The sequence below is a fragment of the Mus musculus genome, chromosome 9 (genome assembly GCF_000001635.26).
Source record: "Mus musculus strain C57BL/6J chromosome 9, GRCm38.p6 C57BL/6J".
Lineage (NCBI taxonomy): Eukaryota > Metazoa > Chordata > Mammalia > Rodentia > Muridae > Mus > Mus musculus.
This window is the reverse complement of record NC_000075.6, coordinates 23,038,835-23,060,695: the sequence shown is the minus strand read 5'-3', so window position 1 is coordinate 23,060,695 and position 21,861 is coordinate 23,038,835. Positions and strand designations below refer to the sequence as shown.

At 45.0% G+C, this 21,861-nt stretch overlaps 1 long non-coding RNA gene across 2 annotated transcripts in view; it reads right to left on the bottom strand.

The window, feature by feature from the left end:
• Positions 1-21,861, bottom strand: part of Gm36743 — a 151,173-nt gene that overhangs the window by 86,911 nt on the left and 42,401 nt on the right. For both annotated transcript variants that reach the window (XR_379189.2, XR_870584.2), the window contains 2 exons: positions 11,605-11,750; positions 10,869-11,056 (listed from right to left, as the gene is read on the bottom strand). This is a non-coding gene — a long non-coding RNA (predicted gene, 36743). The remainder of the gene's footprint in view (positions 1-10,868; positions 11,057-11,604; positions 11,751-21,861) is intronic.

Here is a 21,861-nt window from a genome sequence, read left to right as displayed (position 1 = left end):
ACAGCACAGAGAAAACCCAGTGAGACAAAGGAAAGGCTCACTGTGTGCTGAGGCAGAGGGACTGAGGCTGTGCTGTGCCCTGGGCTGGCAGCCCTGAGCCTTCTGCCAGGCACATGGGCTGCCTTCAACCATCCTGCTGTGCTTTCAAGGTTTCCAGCTTAGCTGCAGAACACACAAGGACCTCCATATGTTCTCCACGCAGATCAAATGCTGGAGTCATAGGTTAAAAAAAGCTACCTGCAGACAGGAAGCTGGGCACCACAGCCATGACTACCGGGCGCGTGAAAAGTCTTGGGTTCAGTCTCCACAGAAGCCACCTCAATGCATACAAGAGCCATTGGAAAGCTACTATTGCCCCAATGGACTCAACTCTAGAAGATGTCTAGAGTGTTAAGGCATTTAGGCTGGCTGTGAATTCTTGGATTTAACAGCAAAATTCATCCACTTTCACTTTCTGCTCTCTTTGTGCTGCATGAGAATTTCAACTTTATACTTTACCTCTTCTTTGTGCTTCTAAACTCTTATCTTATACACCACCCATTTCATTTCACATACCTTATCTTACAAGGATGTTACGTTTTATTTTTAACTAGTACTTTATTCCTTCATGTCTAGGAATGTTTTATGCTGTCTCTGCCAGCGTCTCCGAATTGTTTTCTTTTCCATCTCTCGGTTTCCCTCTCCCTCCCTCTCCTCCTCCTACCTTGATTTTGTTCTGTTTGGCCCTGTTTCAGTTTGTTCTTACTAACATCTAGGAAGACAAATGGTGAGAGAGGCGGAAGGATGGCAAGAGGCTCCCTGTGGGCAGAAGCAGCAGACAAATCAAAGGCTCTCTGTCCCTTTGGCCATCCCATGCCCTCTTCACCTGCTGTCCCTGAAGCTACCCTTGGAGCCAATCCCACTGTGCCAGCTCCAATGAATGACCTGGCCAACTCCTTAAAAATACAGAGAGGAAAAAAAAGACTTAAAGAACACTCCAAGAGACTGAAGACTTGCCTACGGGGAACAGTGAGTCACCCCTTTCCCAGGCCAGTCGTGTGCAGAATACACAAAAGTTACTCCGTGAGGTTTCCTTCTGGTGTCATAGCTTTCAGGCCTGCATGCTTGGAATCTGATGAAAGAGAGAATGAGGAAGAAAAGGAGAGTTGGCTACCTGGTACTTTCTGCCCTAATACCAAGTTCTTAGGACATTGTCCCAGCCTATACAGATGCTCACAGAAAAACAGAATTAGAGGGAAAGAACCAAGGCATTTCCAAGATGTGAACTCAGGCCTTCCTGAGTCAAGTTGCAGAGTAAAGCAAGAAGAGCTGAGATGTTCTGCTTCTCATTGTTTTTACTAGAGTAGACTTTTATTCTGGGGAAAGCAGAGCCTTGTAGTCCTGTGAATCCTTGAACTCTAGACTACTGGGGACATAGTAGAGTTATTCACACACATGTTTGGGTGGCAGATTTCTCAGATGCACCAGAGATTTTGCTTATAGGGCAATGAAGGCCATGAGCCTATGTAGTTTGCCAAGGACCCCAGGACATTCTGATATGGATGGTGATGGCTAGTCTGTTTGCCTGGACTCAGCATGCCTTTGCCCACGTTTCTTGCTTTCGTGCCTTTGTGGGGTTTCTTTGCACTGCTCTTCTAAGGCACCCTCTTATTCTCCATGATAGCCAGCCTTTCTCTAAGAAACAGAAGGCAACAGCATCTTCCCAGCACGACACCCCAGCGTGCTCTTACGTGCCCGCTCCCCAGGAACCTTCCTCTGGAAAGGAAGCAGTTATCCTGGGCTCTGCCTTTGACTTCCTGTGTTTGGATGGATAAATCAGGAGTCAGATATTCTACCGGGCAAAACTTCAGTAGACGCAGAGGACACATGCTGCTAAGCTGCTGTGTAAGTTGCTCCAGGGCAGCCTGTCACCAGCAAGATTTGTCCCACAGCCCTGCCAGCTCAGAATGAGTGGCTGTTGTGCTGAGCTTTCTGCAGAGTTTGGTGTTGTTGGTTTACGCCTACCTCCAGCTTTTGTGGGCATTGTCTTAAAGTCTAGAGGGCTACACCTGAGTCCTGAGAAGGGATAGGCTGAAAGAAGCAGCTAAGATGGAGAAACAGGTGGAAGTAGGCAGACATTAACCCACATTTCTCCCACAGTGAGTGGCCTCAGTCTAGCAGTCCTATCATGGGATGGAAATTAGGGATGAGTTGAAGTGGAGCCAAAGCCTAAAGATTAGTTCAGAATTTTCCCACCCAGCCAGATGCTGCATATCTTTCCGTAGAGTCTAGCCCCATAAGTCTGCCTGACCCTGTCTTCTATGCAACCTCCCCAACCTTCCACAATGAGCCTAGGTACCACTTTCAGTGTTCCAGCCTAGTCTGATGGCCCCTGCCTGCACTGGAACCAACCTCGTAACATCTGACAGGACCCATCCTACCTGTCACCCAACCCACCAGCCACTTTCACACCATGTCCGACCTTACCACCTAGCCAGACTTCTCCCATACTCGAGGCTTGGATCAGGAGGCACAGCCTGTGCATCCTCCACCTGACTTCATTCCCCTCAAGCCATTCCCAACTTTTAAACCCAAGCCACCCTCACATCCTCTCTTCTGCCCCAACCGGCTATGTCCACACAGATACAGAACTAACAATAAAAGCCCACATGTCCAGGTCTCATGGCAAAAAGACCAACAATGTGAAAGATCACACCAGGATCTCCCTTCCCAAATCTGCCAGGCCCTCAGAAAAGTTGGCTAACAGAGACTGCCTAGATAAAGCCCAGGATACAGAATTTATAAGAACAATCATAAATTTCATCCAAAAATTCAAATTTGAGGAACACATAAAAAACAGCCTAGTAAAATTATATTTATAAAACTGAAGATCTCGAACTTAAAAAAAAAAACTCAAATATTGGAGCTAGAAAGATGGTTCAGTCATTGAGAACACTTCCTTGGTTCCTAGCACTTGCATAAGGCTGCTTACAGTTGCCTCTGACTCTAGCTTCGTGGTGTCTGATGCCTCTGGACATTAGAGTCTGCTATACTCACATGCATGCATGAACACTCGTGCACACATGCATGCATACACAAAACACACACACATACAGATATACAGAGAGAGAAAAACACAGACAGACAGACAGACAGACAAATAACAATAAATACTTACAAATTAAAAAATAGAAATAGCAGGGTTCAAGTAGTCCTCTAATTAGGAAGAGAAGGGAGATAAATACAGAAGGAAAGAGGAGAATAAATAATTGTATGAATGTCTGAATAAGTCACAAGGAATTATTATTAACATTGCCCCAAAATACCTACCATGTGTGTAATTTGGTGTATAAATGCACATACATAGTTTAAATGAAAGTCTTTTCATTTTTGATAACAATGCTCCTTCAAGAGCCAAAGACCATTTAACAAAAAGCTCAACATCAGGTCTTAGAATGCCTTTCTCGAGATTTGCCTAAGAGACTCCCAAATATTACAGCCTTTTACTGTTGCCCTTGGTTACCCCCAGAGGTAGAAGGCAAGCCCCCATTAATGAAGACACCATGCACTTCAGGCACAGGGCCCAGAGGCCACGCACTGGCACTGGTGTGAATGCCTCCTCCCAGAGGACTAGTTGTCACGGTGCTAGAAAGTGCCATGTAACCTTCCAACATTAAGATGCAACCTAGCTTGTCTGTCTTGCCTAGCTATGATGCCAATAAACAAAACCAGGACCAGCATGGCATGATAGCTCTAAGGATACAGAGGTGGCATCCATACCAATGACCCTCTAATTGGATTTAAGACCCTCTCTCATCAAGGAGGAAACAATGCCTGGTACTGGAAATCTAACCAACCCCTTGGGTATAGTGATGTCATGAATCTTAGAGGAGACCTTACAACTGCTACTTCAGCAAAGCAGTGTAAACCCTAACACATTCTAAATATGTATCATCATGCCCACAAATAAATGTAGCTCTCACCCCTCATCAAGGAAATTTCTTTTTGCAGTAGATGGAGACCTCTAAAGAATACCACAGCCAATCAAAATAAGTAATTGTGGAGACCAGTAACCAACTGCAATACAACTCCTGTACCCAAGGCTCAGAGATCATTATGGAAAATGAGGCATACACGTTGTAAACTCCAGAGGAACAGAAAGTGAGACTGTGTCTATAAACGTCAGAAATTACACCCATAAAATCTCATTAGCATGTTTGTCTAAACACAGAAGAACAAGGACAACACCATCAGACATGGCTAACGTGGATCAGGAAAAGTCCAGGAGGCCTCAATCCTACACAAACAACTACAGACAACTGAGGACTGCTAAGAGCAAGAGAAATAGTCTTCCCCAGGGAAGAGCTCACCCATTGGTTTTCCATGCCAAACTGTCAGTATTAGAACATACCTATAAGTAGCATACCAATTGAGCAGATTGTAGAGACAGCTAGATCTCTGATTTCAAGACCAGCCTGGTTTATGGAGCAAGTTCCAGGACAGCCAGAGCTACACAAAGAAACTCTGTATCAAACAAACAAACAAACAAACATGTACACACACACACACACACACACACACGAGCCATTTTTTCCTATCTGTCTCTGCTTGAGTTTCAATTTGTCTGTGTCTGTCCTTAGAACTTGCTTGGTCTAACGAGGCACGTGAGTAAACACAATACATCCAGACTCCAAAAGGTGCGCCTGTACTGGGGTTTCTCCAGGTATACTGTAGCCACTCCCTCGCACATGACCCTGGAAAGCTTACAGAAAGGTGACAGAAATAACTCCACCACAGTACAAAACATGTGAAGAAACCCATCCCAGAGCAGTTCGCAAACAGAGCCGCCAGCTCACTGCAGAGACTGTCGAGCCTCCCTGCTGGGGAGCAGACTAACTACTCAAACACATTATAGTTAAAAACTTTTACCTATCACAGAGGCTGTACCTATGTTTTCTCACAGCTCTGATGAAAACAACGTGGGGACATGACAGTTTACTGTGGCTCACAGTTTGAGGGTCCATTTCACTATGGCAGAGAAATCGTGGTGACAGAATCCTGAGGCAGTTTGGTCACATTGTAAACATATTTGAGAAAGCTAGAATTGGTTTTCTCTTCTTACTCAGTCTAGATTCGCAGCCTGCGGGATGCTACCACTGACATTTAAAGTCTCCACCTCATCTAATGCGATCTAAATGACATTACAGACACATGCACAGGATCATCTCTGATGTAATTCCATGAACTCCTCTTACATCAACCACCCAAGTGCTGGGATTATGGGTATGAGCCACTGTGTTTTGAACAAGCATTTTGAATAAGCATAGCAAGCTTAGAAAGGGAAAAAAATATAAAATATATGGTATTAAAGGAATCATAAAGAACACCTGAGGCTTGGCACTATGATAGGCCATGGAAGGCCATTGGTGAAGGTGCAGCCTCAGTTGCAGTTCATGGCCCAGGACTGAAGGGGTCATGCAAAGGAGTTGAGGCTTGGCTCCATGAAGAGAGCGTATAAGAGGCTATTGGTGAAGCCTAGTTGCAGCAGAAGAACCCATTGTATTGTAAATTCCAGTACCATAGATGATCACCAAGAACAGCAGTGGCAATGGAGTGAATCAACCTGAGCTTAGCGTGCTACAGAGGGCAGAGCTGGAGAAGTGATGCCAGCCCTTTGGAGGAACCCAGAAGATCATGTGTGGATCCCAGACACGGAAACAAGAAGCTGTAACACTGAAGTTGCCTTGGAGACCCAAAGATATTCGAGATAGCAGAGCCTCGGTCTATCTACTGAAGAAAGCTGCTAACAGGGAGTGGAACCAGGCCAAGAGAAAGAAGTTTTTTTTGCAGTCAACAAAGATGAAAAGGGAGTTGGAGATCTGAAGACTGCTTTGACATCAGCCATGGAGATGCAAAGTTTGGAGTTTGCCCAGCTGGTTTCCTGTCTTGATTTAGGAATTACAGTAAAGTGATTAGATGAATCTCAGAAAAGACCTCAAACTTTGGACTTTTAACATTATTGAGACTGCTATAGACTATAGGGACTTTTGAAGTTGGACTAAATGTATTTTGTATTATGCTATGTCTAGGTATGGCCACTGTCTTAGTCAGGGTTTCTATTCCTGCACAAACATCATGACCAAGAAGCAAGTTGGGGAGGAAAGGGTTTATTCAGCTTACACTTTCCACATTGCTGTTGATCACCAAAGGATGCAAAACTGGAACTCAAGCAGGGCAGGAAGCAGGAGCTGATGCAGAGGCCATGGAGGGATGTTACTTACTGGCTTGCTTCCCCTGGCTTGCTCAGCCTGCTCTCTTATAGAACCCAAGACTACCAGCCCAGAGATGGTCCCACCCACAAGGGGCCTTTCCCCCTTGATCACTAATTGAGAAAATGCCCCACAGCTGGATCTCATGGAGGCATTTCCTCAACTGAAGCTCCTTTCTCTGTGATAACTCCAGCCTGTGTCAAGTTGACACACAAAACCAGCCAGTACAGCCACCATGGACATATGTTTGAACAAGCCTATGGTGTCATGGAGTGGAATGTGATGATTACAGGTGGTTGTGAGCCCAATGTGGGTACTGGGAATGGAACTCAGGTCCTCTGGAAAAGCAGCAAGTGCTCTTAACCAATAGCTATCTCTCTAACACCAACAGTATCTTTTTTTTTTAATGTAGAAGTAAGAGAGTAACATCTTTCTTCATTCAAGAGAAAGACACAACAAGTTTATTTGACAAGGTCAAATTTAAAAAGAGGATGACACATATTATTGCAGCATGTCCATTAGTATAATGTCTCTTCCATAATAACTGCCATAATAACTGCAGTAAACTAAGCTATAAACCACAACATTTTATTTATAGTAGGAGATATACCTTTTAATAGCTCTAGTGTTCAGATCTACACAAAATACATTTTCCTCATTCTCAGGGCAAAGTATGAAATATACCCCAGAATTTTGCTGGGTGACAATGTACTTGGCTAGTCTGAAATTGTACTTCCTAGACTGGAGATATAGCTCAGTTGGTAGAATGTTTTCCCAGCACACACTAGGTCCTGGGTTCTACCCCCATGCATAAATCATGCATGGTGTGCTTGTCATCTCAGTTCTTGGAAGATAGAAACAGGAGAGTCAGAAGTTCAAAGCTATTCTCACCTATATGGTAAGTAGGAGGCTAACATGGGCAATGTTAGCATCTGTCTCAAAACCAAAACAAAACAACAACAACAACAAACCAAAGAGGGGCCAGAGAAACAGTTCTGTGGTTAAGAGTGTGAATTACTGGCCGGGTGTGGTGGTGCATGCCTTTCCCAGCACTTGGGAGGCAGAGGCAGGCAGATTTCTGAGTTCGAGGCCAGCCTGGTCTACAGAGTGAGTTCCAGGACAGCCAGGGCTATACAGAGAAACCCTGTCTCAAAAAACCAAAAAAAAAAAAAGAGTGTGAATTACTCTTATGGAGGATGTAAGTTCAGTTCTCAGCACCTGTGCTGGGTAGCTCACAACCACCTGCTAACTCCAGCTCAAGGCTTCTGGTGCCCTCTTCTGGCCTCTACAGGCACCAATACATGAACACACAGACACACACAGACACACACACACTTAAAATAATACAGTGAATCTTCAAAAAAACAACTACCTTTCTCCAAGTAGTCTCTAAATAGTCTCCAAATGATGTAATTATAGTCTCAAAAATTAAAAAAAATAAGATATATATTTGTGTGTGTGTGTGTGTGTGTGTTTGAAAACAGTTTGGATATTTGTTATAACAAACATTATTTAGTTTTCAAATAGAAGCTTTTTTCTGAAAAAAAAAAATTGGGAATACAGGGATTTTAAATACTACTCTATCAAGTATGGCTTGTCTAAAATGTGTTATATTAGAAACTACTTTGTGCTATACTCCAATTCAAGCCAAGTAGGAAAAAATAGTACCTATGGTGAACCTCAAAAAAAAATAATAATAATGACATAGATAGCATCACTCTTAAGCCCTAAGTTAGGAAACTAGCAAGTGGCAAGATGGCTCAGTGGGAAAAGGCACTTCCTGTCTAGCCTGGCAGACCTGAGCTTGATCCCCAAAATTCAAAAACCCATATGATAAAAGGGAAAAATAAGGCCCATGAGTTGTTTTCTGACTTCCACGTGTGTGCACCCACCCACATGCATACATACTAGATAAAATATGAAATAGAAAAAAATCACAATCTTGTGCATTTAAAATTGTGTAGCTCTATGGATTGATATGTTGTTGTACATCCCTGCTTTGTCCCACTCAGGATGGAAGCTACTGTCATGTTCACTGATTGTGCGGCACACACTACCGTCAGCTGGTCACTTACCTCAGTTATCACATTGGCTGAAAACTGGGTTATACATAGGGTTTTCGGTGCTAGCTGCAGCTTCAGGCATGTAAAGGGAGACTTGGGACACATAAAGCTATGCATAAAGGTGGACTATAGTATAAAAGGATAGGAATAAAAAAATGTCACAGTGGAGGCTGAGAGAGCTCTCTAGCATTGAGGACCCAATGGGCATTGCTATTCAGAATTTATGATGTTAGAAAGTTGTTCACAGTTACTCTAGAGATGTTCAGATGCCACGAAATGGTAGATGCTGTGTGGACCCAGAGTGATGCCAGTTGCTGATTTTCTTTTTGAAAGACAGAAATTCGTGTGAATGTGTTTTAGATGTAAAAGCATGGTTCACAAAACTCTGGCCTGGACAGTAAGTAAACAGAGTCAGGCATGCGTCATGGGAACATATTCAGATGAGAGAGCTGATTCAGGTTGCCAGACAGCTCCTAAAATAACTGAAGGTGCAAAGCAGGCTGAAGAGCAAGAGGCCAAGCTGGAGAGGGAGATATTTGTCTCTTATGGAGAAACTTCTAGAAATGACAAGAAGTAGAAAGTGCCCGTGGCAGGGGTGGGGGTGGGGGTTGCTGCTGAAGACTGATGTGGAAGGCAAAGATACGGCCATGGAGACTCTAAGCTAGGGAGATGCTAAGGACAGCAGTTGCTTAGTTCCTTGAAAGTACCAGTTCCAATCCATTGGTAAACAGCCAAACTACTGTGATATATATGGAAAACTCTACCACAAATGATGGTGGTGGCATTGCATTAGTCACACATCTGGAGACAGCACGCACATCCATCCCTTGACCACAGCAGAAGGGGTGCATCCTTTCGCAGGAGCACTGGCTGTTTGCTCATGCTTAGCTCTGAGAGCATAGCAAAGAACATCTTTGTATCTGGATCTTAACACTCCCATGTGGTTCACCAGGGAAGCACAAATACAGTTTTGTTTGTTTTTATTCTATTTTGTTTCTGGAAAGGGGCAAGGGAGGAATTATCAAATTCTTAGAACAGCAGTTCTCAAAAGGTAGTTTACAGAATCCTGGTTCCCAGAGGAAGCACACAGTAAACTCCAGGAAAGAAATTCCATAGCTCAGTAACACTGAACAGTCCTGAGTGAAAGGAAATGGATTTTCTTGCTGCAGGATTTCTCGGGGACTTTAATGTACGCTTGTACATTGTCACCTTCCACAAGGCAGCTCTGTTATTTCCATTTGCCTTAGGCCAGAAAGATGGAAGAATAGATCTAACAAAACAACATCTGGCTCGTCTCAGATGAAAGATTTTGGCCTCTAAATACCCTTAGATTAGAAATCCTGTCCCACTGGGACACTGCCCTAATCTGGAGTGACTGTCCCTAATGCAAGTTTTCTCGTAAGCCCAGCAGCAGCAGCAGCAGCAGTGGAGAGCCTGGCCTGGGCCTGGTCCCACTGCCTGTGTCAGCACTGCATGCAAACCACCCAAACCACCAAGGCTTTGCCAATGTTCCTTCCACCAGTAGGAGCAGCAGGCTCCTTCCTCCTAGCTCCTGCTGCCTGGGACCTGGATGGCCTCTTTCCAGGAAGGCAACAGAACTGAGAGATTCTGGTTCTAGGACCAAATCAGAGATTCTAAATTGGTCTGGTCTCGTTGCAGAATAAGACAGTGAGAGACAGCCATGCTGAGCATGAAGAGAGCCTTCCAAGACCTGATGGCACAGTGTGGGAGGCACAGTGTGGGATGGACATGCATAGTCCAGTAATGGTTCCAGGCCTGCTTACTCATAGGCCAGATCCTGACTGATGGGGCCTTGGATCTAGCGGCACGAGAATACCTGGGCTTTGACTCCAGGGATACAAAAGCTATGCTTTCAGTCTGGACACTGAATGGGAGCCCACAGAGGACAAGAGGCGTCACTATCCAAACACTTAGGCTTGAGCTCAGTAGTAGCCAACTGCCTACAGGCTCTTGGCAAGTGCAGTTGAGGTTTGCATAGACTTCGAAAGCAAGACTGTCTAGACTTGCTCTCACTCCCAACTGAGGGTGGTGATGTACTGCCTTCATGTCTCAATCTCAAGTCAAACTGCACCTCACCCCTGCCTAAGAGGCAGATTCCCATCCCTAAGAGACTGCCAAGCACAGGTCTCGGAGCACAGAGATGTTTGTGAGAATACAGAGATGCTAAGGTTTGCCAAACTTGTAGCTCAGTCAAAGAGCATTGCTTAGTCCTCTTTAGGCTTAAGGCCCTAAGTTCAATACAAAGCAATCAGTGGGGGGTGGAGGGGGAAACATGTTTAGGTTCTAATATCATTTGAAAGATTCCCAGACCCAACACAAGAAGTCTCTGTCAGTTCAAAGTAGAGAAACCAATGCCCTCATTCTAAGAAAAGAAGGAGAGGCAGCCCCAGCCTCAGGGTGCTAAGGACCCCTTAACATCAGTGTAGTGGAAAGTGCCTACTGGATTTATAGCAGTCATCCCAAGACCAGGATCTCTCCGTAAGTACTTGTCTTATTCATGGCAAATGGCAAGAAGAACTAAACAGCGACTACATACCCAGGCTTAACCCACAAGTCCGGTGCCTCTGGATCTCAAGTATCCCCACTTCTCCAAATCAAAGCCTTCTTGGGTTCCCAGTAGCCCAACACCTCTGCTGGCCAGCCTGCATGGACCAGTGGATGTGCTCTCTCTTCTGGTGTTTCCATGGGTCCTGGAGCTATGCTTGCCTGTGAAAGAAGGGGGACCTGGAAGAGACGCATAACACACACCAAGGATTGCTTAATGCCTGCCATGTGGTCATTGTCCCCTCAAGCTTCCCTCACTGTGTCTTCCAGTCTCTTGTCATCATCATTGGCTCCCAGAACTTGTAAGAAATAAAGTTCCCAGGCCAATCATTTGATGTTCTAAAGAGGTGGAGTTGGGTACTGGGGAACTGTGTTCTGAAACATTTGCGCTGAAATGGAGCTGGAAAGCGTTGCTCTGGCTCCTACTCTCAACTCAACGGGAGTCACCCTCTCCTCAAGGACTAAGCACCCACAAGCCCTCACCTGCTCCACTCCATGTTCCCCCAGGACACTGAAGATTCTCATTGCACTGAGCTCTGTGCTGTTCCGAGAGACAGCCAACCTAATGCCTACTCCAGGATATGCTGCTTTCCAGATGCAGGAACTGCTGGGTGCTAAGAAGCTTCTCCCTCTATGCCCACTCGGTAAAGAAATCAGAGTTCGCTCTCCTCTGGCTCCGAGCCCACTAAAGCCTCTACTCATCCTCTCCATTTCCATCCCCTGCTTACTGTTCAGCACTGGGCACCCAGACGTCTGCCCACAATGTCCTTCTCTGTCACTTCAGCAACACCTGTCCTGAAGGTGAGAAGCTGGTGTGTTCAGTGGGGGCTTGGCGGTCACAAAATGTCTTCACACACATTTGAACTTCATAACACTGTGGGAAAGCATGTGACATCTCAGCGACATTCGTGTCAGTCCAGATTATTGCTCCACCATCCCAGTCTCTGCCATATATGTAGGGAACAGAACTAACCAGACCCAAAGTCTATATAACTCAATAAACTTCTAGACAGCATTTTTTTTATTTACCTGCAAGGTTTTTTTTTTAAATGACAATGTTTACTAAAATACTTTAAATAAACAGAGATTTGATCTGTTATATATTTTGTATGTGTTTGTGTAAAAATGGCCTTAAAGTCAGAAGCAAGTACCCTTGCCTCTGCCAGCCTACCTGTGTGGGTCTATCAGTCGGCCTGAGTGCTACCCTCATGTGTTCTGTGTGCCAGTCTGGATATGTGTCTACACCTATTTCTGTGTAGCCCATGTGTCCTGGTGTACTTAGGTGCCTGCTTGCCCAGCACAGATGGTGCTAGTCTTTGCTTGGAGTGAATAAATTATATCTTATCTGCCCATAGTCTCTTGTAATTTCTTCAGCTACCTGCCTTTCTGTCTCCTTCTTCACTTCCTGGCAGCTGAGTTTGGACCACACAGTCCCTTGAATTATTTCTTACTTACTGTTGTTATTAAACTGACTTATACTTTTTAACAAATTTGTTTTGAGACACTTATACAATCTTCATCAATGGGGAATTAATATCATTGGTCTTCAGGAAGAGGCACCATACATAGAAACTCACTGAAAACAATACATTGCTCTAAAGCACAAGTCAAGGTGAGCTCCTGGGCCCCAGCCAAAGCAGTCCCTTTGGTCCCCACAGATCCTATCTAAGATTGGGGAGGCTCAGCCCATGTACTGAGATTCCCCCCAACTTGTCTGAGAAACCAGGTTCATTCATAGAAGGACGGAATCAAACTTTCCTCTCTCCAGATTCTAGACCCTTCTCAGGACCTGCTCCCAGACATTGCTGTCCTGCCACTGAATAGTGCTCATGGAGGAAATTCTCCATAAGTCTAGAGCTCACTTATTCCCAGGGGCTCCTGGGTCTCTCCTGCTGCTGTTAAAGAAGAAGAAAGGCAGTGGGGTAGTGGCTACGGTGTTCCATGTTTTGAGCATTTCCTCTAAAATTCCAGATGGAAAGTGCCATGTGGAAGGGCTTAGCTCCTACAATCCAGCCACACTTCATTTAAAAAAAAAAAAATTGCCTTCCCTAGAATGATTCACAGTGTCTATAATATTCCCATTCTAACCTAACAGAAAATCATTGGTGTTGGTGTGGATGTGGAGAAACTGAGACCCTGTGTATCACTGGCGCGATCATATAATAGTACATTCACTGTGGGAAATGAGAAACGTCCTTAAAATAACAAAGCATAGAATTACCATTTGATCTATGGATTCCATTTCCAGGCACAGATACAAAGTAACTGACATCAGAGTCTCCGAGCAAAACTTGTATTACCTTGTTCATAGTAACACAACTCACAGAAGCGAAGAAAAGAAGCACTTTAAAAGCTCAAAATGCTATGTGCTCATGCAAACAAATACTATTCCACTGTAAACATAAATAAAATCCTGACATAAACATCACAGCTTAGTTAGGTCAATGCTCTACCACAGAACCACATCCCTGGGCAGTCCCACAACTTGGATGAACCATGAATAATCGTGGGAAATGAAGATGGCGGATACAAAAGAATAGGCATTGGTTCTATTTATACAAAAGAAACAGAAAGAGAAATGCTGTTGGCTCTGTGTCGGTGACAATGGGAATGATTATTTGCTAGAATACAGATTTAAAGACTAGATGGGGGTTAGTGGTTATACACAGTATATATTTGTATGATTGATGTATGGGACTGTACACTTTTAAATGACCAGAATGCTAGAACAGATGCTATATAGATGATAGAGAGATAGAGATAGATAGAGATAGAGATAGAGATAGAGATAGAGATAGAGATAGAGATAGAGATAGAGATAGAGATAGAGATGATAGAGATAGAGATAGAGATAGAGATGATAGAGATAGAGATAGAGATAGAGATAGAGATAGAGATAGATGATGATATAGATGATAGATATAGATATAGATATAGATATAGATATAGATATAGATATAGATATAGATATAGATATAGATATAGATATAGATATAGATATAGATATAGATATAGATATATCCACAAATACCAAAGACCAGCTGTTAATTACAGAACATTAAAGTCCTTTTATGGTAACCCAAGGCTTTCTTCTCCACTAAACATGAACTGAAGATAGGATGTCAGTAATTTGTTATCATGGGAAGCCACATGTCACTGTCATTTGAAAATATTTAGGGGAAGAGTCTACAACTTATCTACTCACTGTGTAGAAGAGGATGGTACAGCTAAGACAAAACTAAATGGCTCTCCCAACATCACATAGAGCAGGCATGGCTTGGAAGGTCATCTTCTGGACAAGCCCTGCTAGCTCTGCTGGCCGTGTCACCCTTCCCAGTTTTCTTCTGCTTTGACAGTCCAGATGTTGGCCTCTGGTTCTCCTGCTCAATTCCTTTCTCTGTGTTGTAGTACCCTTTCAACGAGTAATAGAGCTTTTATTTTATTTTTTTTTTGAGTAGTGGTAGGTTTTGCAGAAAAAAATGAATATAAAGTATTGAATATTTTTCAAATATAAATAAATTACAATGTGAGACTATTGAAAACAAAGACATTAAGTTGTCAGCTCAAAAGGATAGCAGGGAAAAGATCCTTTCTGATGGCACCTGGGGAGTGTCACAGGATAACCTCCTCTCCCAGTGTCCTGATGTCTTGCTTCTTGTGGGGCATTTGGTAGCAGACCCTCGATGACAGAGTGAGGACCAAGGCCATCATCTACATGTGAGGTCACTGCTGATTTTGAGAAATGGCTCGTTCCATCATCACAAAGTCACACAGACCAGTTGTGTGACCCTGAATTCCTGATTGTTTCTCTTCTTACCTAAATTAGACACACCAAGAGTTCTGGCCAGGGGCTTTTCCCCTACCTGCTCTGTTCTCTTTGTGGAATTAACATTGACTCTTCTCTTTGCCCTCGGACGCAGAGGCCATGAAAGGGAGGAGAGTGGCTGTGGCAGCTTGGAGGCACATCTGGGAGGAGCACAGACTCTCTGGCTGCAGGAATCTATCTTCAAGTCCTCTGACCCATACAAGGTGAATGGCAAAAATAATGACCTGGTGAGCCAGCAGCCATGAGCACAGAAAAAGCCCTTCTTTGTAGTCAATCTGGGAAAGTCCTTTCTCTCTCTTTACACATCAAACAGGTCTTCCCCTCCCCACCCCCTCTGCTGCCTTTGATGTCTCTCTTCCTGACCCGGGTCTTGGTGCTGGTGGGAAGACAGTCAGGATCAGACCAGATCTGCTGATCACCCACAGAGTGATGGAGTTTATTGTTTGGGGTTAAAGTTCAAAGAACTCATTACAAGTTTCTTTTAAAATATAAAATCGTTGTCTTAATTGAAAATTCACAGGGCTAAGAATGACCTGAAGTCCAGCCTCCAGTAGATCACTAGGGGAGTTTGGAGACATCCAGGGAAGTAGGTGAGAAGCCAGCAGTGTGGTAAAGGGGCAGGGGAGGGGGGGGTGAAAAATCAGAGGACTAGGCAAAGGTGGGATGGAAGGAGGTATTGTACTGGGTGGCGTGTGGAGTAGCTTAACGAATGACCATAGCAATGTTGACAACCATGGCTCATCTTTCATCTGATAACAAACGGTACCAAGCTCTGCAGCCTTTGGTGAGGCCAGACTCCATGAAACCCTCTGGCCCCAGGCTGCCTCTCCCACACTGTTAGCTATCCTTCGTCCTCTGTTTATGATGTTCACTCTCAGACCTATGCAATGTCTTCTTGCACATCCAGATTCGGCTCTGGACAGGAAAAAAATAGGTCAAGATGAAGGCTGAGAGGCAGGTGCCCAGTGAGACTGTTAACATCTTTAAAGAAGAAAAAAATAATATGTCTAGAGGTTTCATCTTATTGATTTCTACTCATGTTTCACTGGAGAGAATGGTGTCATTGGCCACCAGGGGTACAAGTGGGCCTTTGTAATACAGCCATACTGCTGTACCGAACAAAATTTGAAAGCAGTAGGAAATGAAGCTTGGAAGCAAGCACACCTCCATCTGTTCAATGGAAAGTCCTACATGGCCAGTCACTGGGGCATTGCCAATCACTAGCACTGACAAGCTAGCCATGGAGTAAGCCTAGTCCAGGCCAGTGCTCAGACAGCTGCAGCCTAATTCTGGTAGCTGTAACCAGCTAACTCTTCCTGGGTATCTGTCATTGTTTGTTCAAACTTCTGTAACAATGCCCTAGACTCAGGCCCGGGATGTGGCTCTGTGATAGAGTACTTGCCTGCAGTCTCAAGGCCTGGTGTTTGACTCCAGTGCAGGAGAAAATGGAGAAACACAGAATGTCTGAGGCAGTTCTTAACTACACACTCTTCCTCAAAACACCTCAAAAGGAGATGAAGGGTGGCCAGAAGGAAGGGAGGGAGGGAGGGAGGGAGGGAGGGAGGGAGGGAGGGAAACAGGATGGAGAGAAAGAGAAGGACTGAAAGTCTTATTTACGTAGTCTGACTTATACACAATGGAAAATTATTTCTCAGAGCTGTAGCATATAGAAAGTTTAAGATCATGGTGGCATGATGATCTAGTGAAGGTCTGCTTCCTGGCTCATACATGGCTATCCCATTGCTGCCCCCTCACATGGCAGAAGAGTGAGAGAGCTCTTCAAAGTCTCTTTTCTAGGGACACTACCCTGGATCATGAAGCTCCATGCTCTTGGCCTATTTGTTCTCCAAGTCTTCACCTCCTCACACCATTGTGCTGAAGGGCTGTAGGCAATAAGAACTTGATGTCCAACAGGCAGGGAAAGTGTGAGCCACAGTGCCTCTGTCTTACTTCTATGCTACTGGACACATGGACAACAGAAGGAACAACATGCAGGGAGAAAAAAGACAAAGAAACTGAAGAATTTGTGAGTGCTGGACACACAGCCCTTGAGGTCTTTATAGGAACCTTTGATGATAAGGAACCATTGCAGCCCTCAGAAGAGATGACCATAATCTGGTACTACTTTAAAAGATCACATTAACAGTAGTAAGGACCATAAACTAGGCAGACTTGCTACACCATTTAAAAAGGGATTCTCCTTACACATTTATGCATGCAGTTTCGGGCAGTCACATAGCATATAGCTACTTCCAGTAAGATGTAAGAGCAATCCAGCCTGCTGTATTGTTATATCAAAAACACAAGTGGCAGGCCATGGGTGGAGCATACCTGCCTGGCTGGGAATAGAGTTTAGCCTGGACTTTACTCTGTTCTTAGAAAATGCTTTGCCCTCTGAGCCTCAAAACCATAGTAAGTCTCAAAGAACGAAGACACCCAACAAACACCTGCTGACCCTTACTCTCCCTGGAAAATTGCTCAATACACAAGACTGTGGTTGACAGAGTAGCTCCTTCACTGTCAAGGAATCTGAAGGACAGATGATGTGTGCCGTTTGCAGAACTAGGGTTTGAAATCTGGGCACTGCTGCTCCAATCAGAGATGATACCCAGCCAAGAAACGGCATCGTTGCTTGTTCTGGTGACCACAAAGAAAGTTAAGAAACTACAATGGAAAACGAAATGCAGAGACAAGATGAGAGGCAGAGATTACTTCACAAACAGTTGGGCATTCTTCATCTCCCTGCTGCCATTCTCCAGCTTATCTGTCTTCTCTGGCAACACGCCTCAAGGCCAGAGTGAGGCTGTGAACAGCCACTTGGCTCTTCCAGGCACAGGAAGCCCTTGGTTTTGTCACAAGTCATTAGAGCACAATTCTTATTCAGGAAAAAATGGAGGGTCTGTTGTGTGCTGGGTCTGCTTAGATCAAGAAGAATGAGGTTGAACCCTGGAGAAGTTTAAACTAGGGGATTCTTTAGTACCAGAAGGAAAGTCTTCCCAGGAGGCACACAATCTCCCCTGAGAGGACAGACAGTGACTACTCAATGTGTTTCACAGTGGCAATAGAGAGTTGGAAGCCCTCAAGGTTATAAGGAGGGCACCCTTGAGTTGGGTTTTAAAAGATGAGTGGAAGTTCACCAGAAGAAAAGGCTATAGAGCCAAAGGACACCAGCGTGATGCCAGGGATCCACAGGCTATTTGAAAAAATTAGAGAATGTGAGTTAAGGTTGGACAAGAGGGAAAGCTGGGTGGGTAAACTGAGGCTGCAATGTAGGGGGAGAGATGGGCTGGGCTTGGGTCGCAAGGCTCTGGGTACCATTAGAGATGTCTGCAAGCACTCGACTCAATATCAGACTTCACGAAAAGGTAGCTATCAGGGTGTCTCTTTGAACCGCAAGCCTCCTACAGTCTTGCGTTTTCTCAAACAGCCAACTCCACAAGAAACACAGACAATCCACTTCATTGGACACTGAGTCTCACCCTCGGAGAGAGCATTGGAGTCACGGATGAGACACAATATGAATAATTTGCGTGATCAGGAGACATTTAATCTGGGCCAAATCCATTTGGTCATGAGGGTGATTTATCAGAAAGCAAACACGCTGCCAAGATACGGGAGGGGGCGGCTCTCGGAGTTGATTTACGTGCCCAGCAGAACACTAACGTCACTGCAGATCTCCCTGGAGCCAACACAGGTCCTGGGCAGCTCACAGCTTTCCCTGCACCCGACTAGACTCTCTGGTAAAGGAACCTCATCTTTCAGACCACCCTACCGCATGCGCAGCACCAACCAACCAGAAAGAATTTGGGTCGGTGGAAGTTGTTGTAAGTTCCCTGAGCTGCACTGATGTGACTTAAATTCTGAATAGTGACCTCATCTAGAGGCCACCCGGGTGTTCTTGGAGACACTGGGCGCCACTGGGACTGAAGAAATTAATCACCTGCAGCTTCTAGGCCCAGGAAACTTCACGGCTCCCATGGTTCAAGGAACATCCTGCCTAAATATTATTCTGCACCAGGCGTTTACAGCCTTCTCTGTTGTCTCTGGATTCTGGCTCTGAGCCCCCACCACACTCTGGGGGAGGAAATCCCAGAGTGTCCCCACCATCTCACCCAGCTTCTCGGGTGACATCAGGCCCAGCCAAGGAACATCCCAATCTGTCTCGCTGCCTGTGAGACACATTAGATCTTCAGGGCAGGACCTGACATTGTTTTGTAACACAAACGCTTTCCACCCAGGGTGAGTGAGTCGGGAGGGGGGTGGGGGTTGACTGTGGAGTCGGAATAGTCCCTATCGTCTGTTATTGTAGCCTCCCGCTCTTCCTTCTGATGACTGTGTTCAACATAATCTATGACACTAGGTGATAAACCTGCAGCACTCAACTTATAAGCAAACAATTCCTGTCTTTTTTTAGGGACTTATCTCCTCCAGCAGTCAAAGGAAAACTGTATTTAGTGTCTCCCTGGCGTCTAATTCCTTTTTCCTCCTCCTCCTCCTCCTTCTCTTTTGACACAGAGAGACAGATTTTATGTTGGGTAAAGGACCAGAGTTCAGCTTCTTCCTAGATCATAATAAACGGCTTTATATGGAGGGACAGGCCGAGCATCCAGGGCTGGTTGGAGAAAGAAAAGTGCTGGCAAGGATGGCTGGAGGCAGGGTCTTCCTGCGGCCTGATGATGTGTCTGGAAGCCCAAGGCAGAAGTGAGAAAAGCCGAGATGGTGTTGGGAAATGGAGTAGCTGGGAGGAGAAAGACCAATGGCAGGCCTGTATAAGAACCCTCAGTGCTTTTCCCAGGGTCAGAACTGCAGCAGGGCCATAGGAAGGCTCTGCAGTGTTGTATTTACACAGCATCTTCAAAACATTTCACAACAGCCTCCTAATGATCCCCTAAGGCAGAGATCAGAACTGCTCTCGGTTTTTATGTGAGGAAACTGGGTCTGGAGAGCCAGTTTCCTCAGGCTCTGACATTAGCATTTGTTCATTTGAGACAAACTCACTTGCTCTCTACACAGTAAACCCACGCAGCCTTCCCCAACATTGTAAGGACTCAAGGGGAAACACAAACACTTGGCCCAAACTTTCCTCTCCAGTTATTTATTCTATTATTCCTGTATAGATGTGGCTAATTGCTACTGAGAAATCAATCTTAGTACTTAAGAAGGAAAACCAAACAATTATTTCGGAGTTCAAAGGTGAAACTTACATTTACTGACAAATGGGCTCAGCTCCCCTCCCAAACCTGTGTCTGTTGTGGCAAGAGCCACATCAGGGAGTTCACCCTGCATGGTGGCTGATTTCCACCTACTGGTACAGGACAGAGGTGTTACTAAAGAAAACCTACACCAGGGGATTGTGTGTGTGTGTGTGTGTGTGTGTGTGTGTGTGTGTGTGTGTGTGTGTGAGTGTGTGTATGTGCATGTGCATATGTGTGTGCATGTGTGTGTGTGTGTGTGTGTGTGTGTGTGTGTGTGTGTGCATGTGCATATGTGTGTGCATGTGTGTGTGTGTGTGTGTGTGTTTAGGTGTGGCTGTGCACAAGAGGACAACTCACAAGAGTCAGTTCTCTCCTTCCCTGTGGATCGTCAGAACTGAATTCAGATCACCAGGATTCTCAGCTGGTGCCTGAATGCAATAAACAACCTCACTGGCCTTGAAGGAAATTTAACTACAAATTCAGAAGAGCAGTGCCTCCCATCTCACATGCATTCCCGGTGACTGAAGGTTTCCTCTGAAGGACAGATGGCTTGTCACACCCTTCTCAGGAAAAAGTACACTGGCCATTTGGGATGAGGTCAATTGCCTGTTGGTCTGAAATGGATTTTTAAAGATGAGACCCATTCTTTATCCCAAGTTTCAGATCCACTTGACCCAGCAGAAACACTACAACAACACTGTGCCCGTCTCTGTGGTTTAGTCCTCCCCCACGCTCAGCCCTGAGGGAGTATCTTCTAGAATGAAAATTGTTCTGGAAAGCAGTGTATCAGGTAAACCCAGCAAGAAACAGACACAACAAAGCAGAGCTATGCTGCAGATGTCCTCGGTGCTTTGTGTGTGTCAGACAGAAGGCAAAGCCGGGCAAGGCTTTGGAATGTGGGGGCCATGCCATCTCACCCCCAAAAAGAAGAAACCACTGGAGTGAGACCCAAGGCTCAGTCCTCATGACTGACAGGAGCTGGCATCAGACGACAAGGCCCTGCTCTGCCCTTGAGGAGCTTATCCACGGTCACGTGGGAATAGATGACCAAGACCACAAATCACACATACAGCGGCAAAAGCCTACAGGGTCCAGAATGTACCACATGTGTGATGTTATCATTCAGGAGATGGTTCACAGTGAAAGCAACCCTTAGAGGAAAAGTTTGAAGGATTCTTCTAGGTAGAGAGTTGCTAAGTGTTGAAGAAATACTTTGAGCAAAACTATGAAGATTGTGATGGGTATATCAGGGGTCACCCAAATAATATGTTACACTATACCCCTGGAATCTGTAAATGTAGCCTCATTTGGGGAAAGGGTCTTTTCTGGGGTCATTGGGTTAAGTACCTTTAGATGAGATCATACTGGACAATCCAGGTGAGTGCCAGAGCCAATGACAAATGTCACACAGAGGACAGAAAAGGCCAGGGTACACCGGAGAAGCCAACAGAGCCTAAAAGAGCTTTGAAAAGGGAGTGGCTCCACGGATACCTCGACATTGGCATCAAGAACTGTGAGGGGGTAAATTTCTGTTGTTTCAGGATTGCAAACATATAAGAACTTGTTGCTGTGGCCACAGCCCCTGGCAGAGCTGTAGGAGTGTCATTTTCTAGTAGATCTGTTTGTCCCCAGGTCCATTCCTTACCCTTAACCTGTTTCTAAAACGTCTTCTGCCTGTGCTCTCTGTGGTATGACTAAATCTCTTTCCCTATGAGAATACTAATTAGCTTAGATTGGAGCCCACATTAATGAAATTGTCTTGACTAATTACTAGCCTTAAGAACATATTTCCAAATGTTGTCACATTCTAAGACATATGATTTAGGAATTCACATAGGAATTCTGGGAGACACAGCCCAGGCAATACCAAAACTTATGTGGCAGTGGAAGACTGAGAGACCGTGAGAACCAAGACATGTCCAATGGGAATGAGAGCCGTGGTTCAGTAAGAAAAGATAGCATCT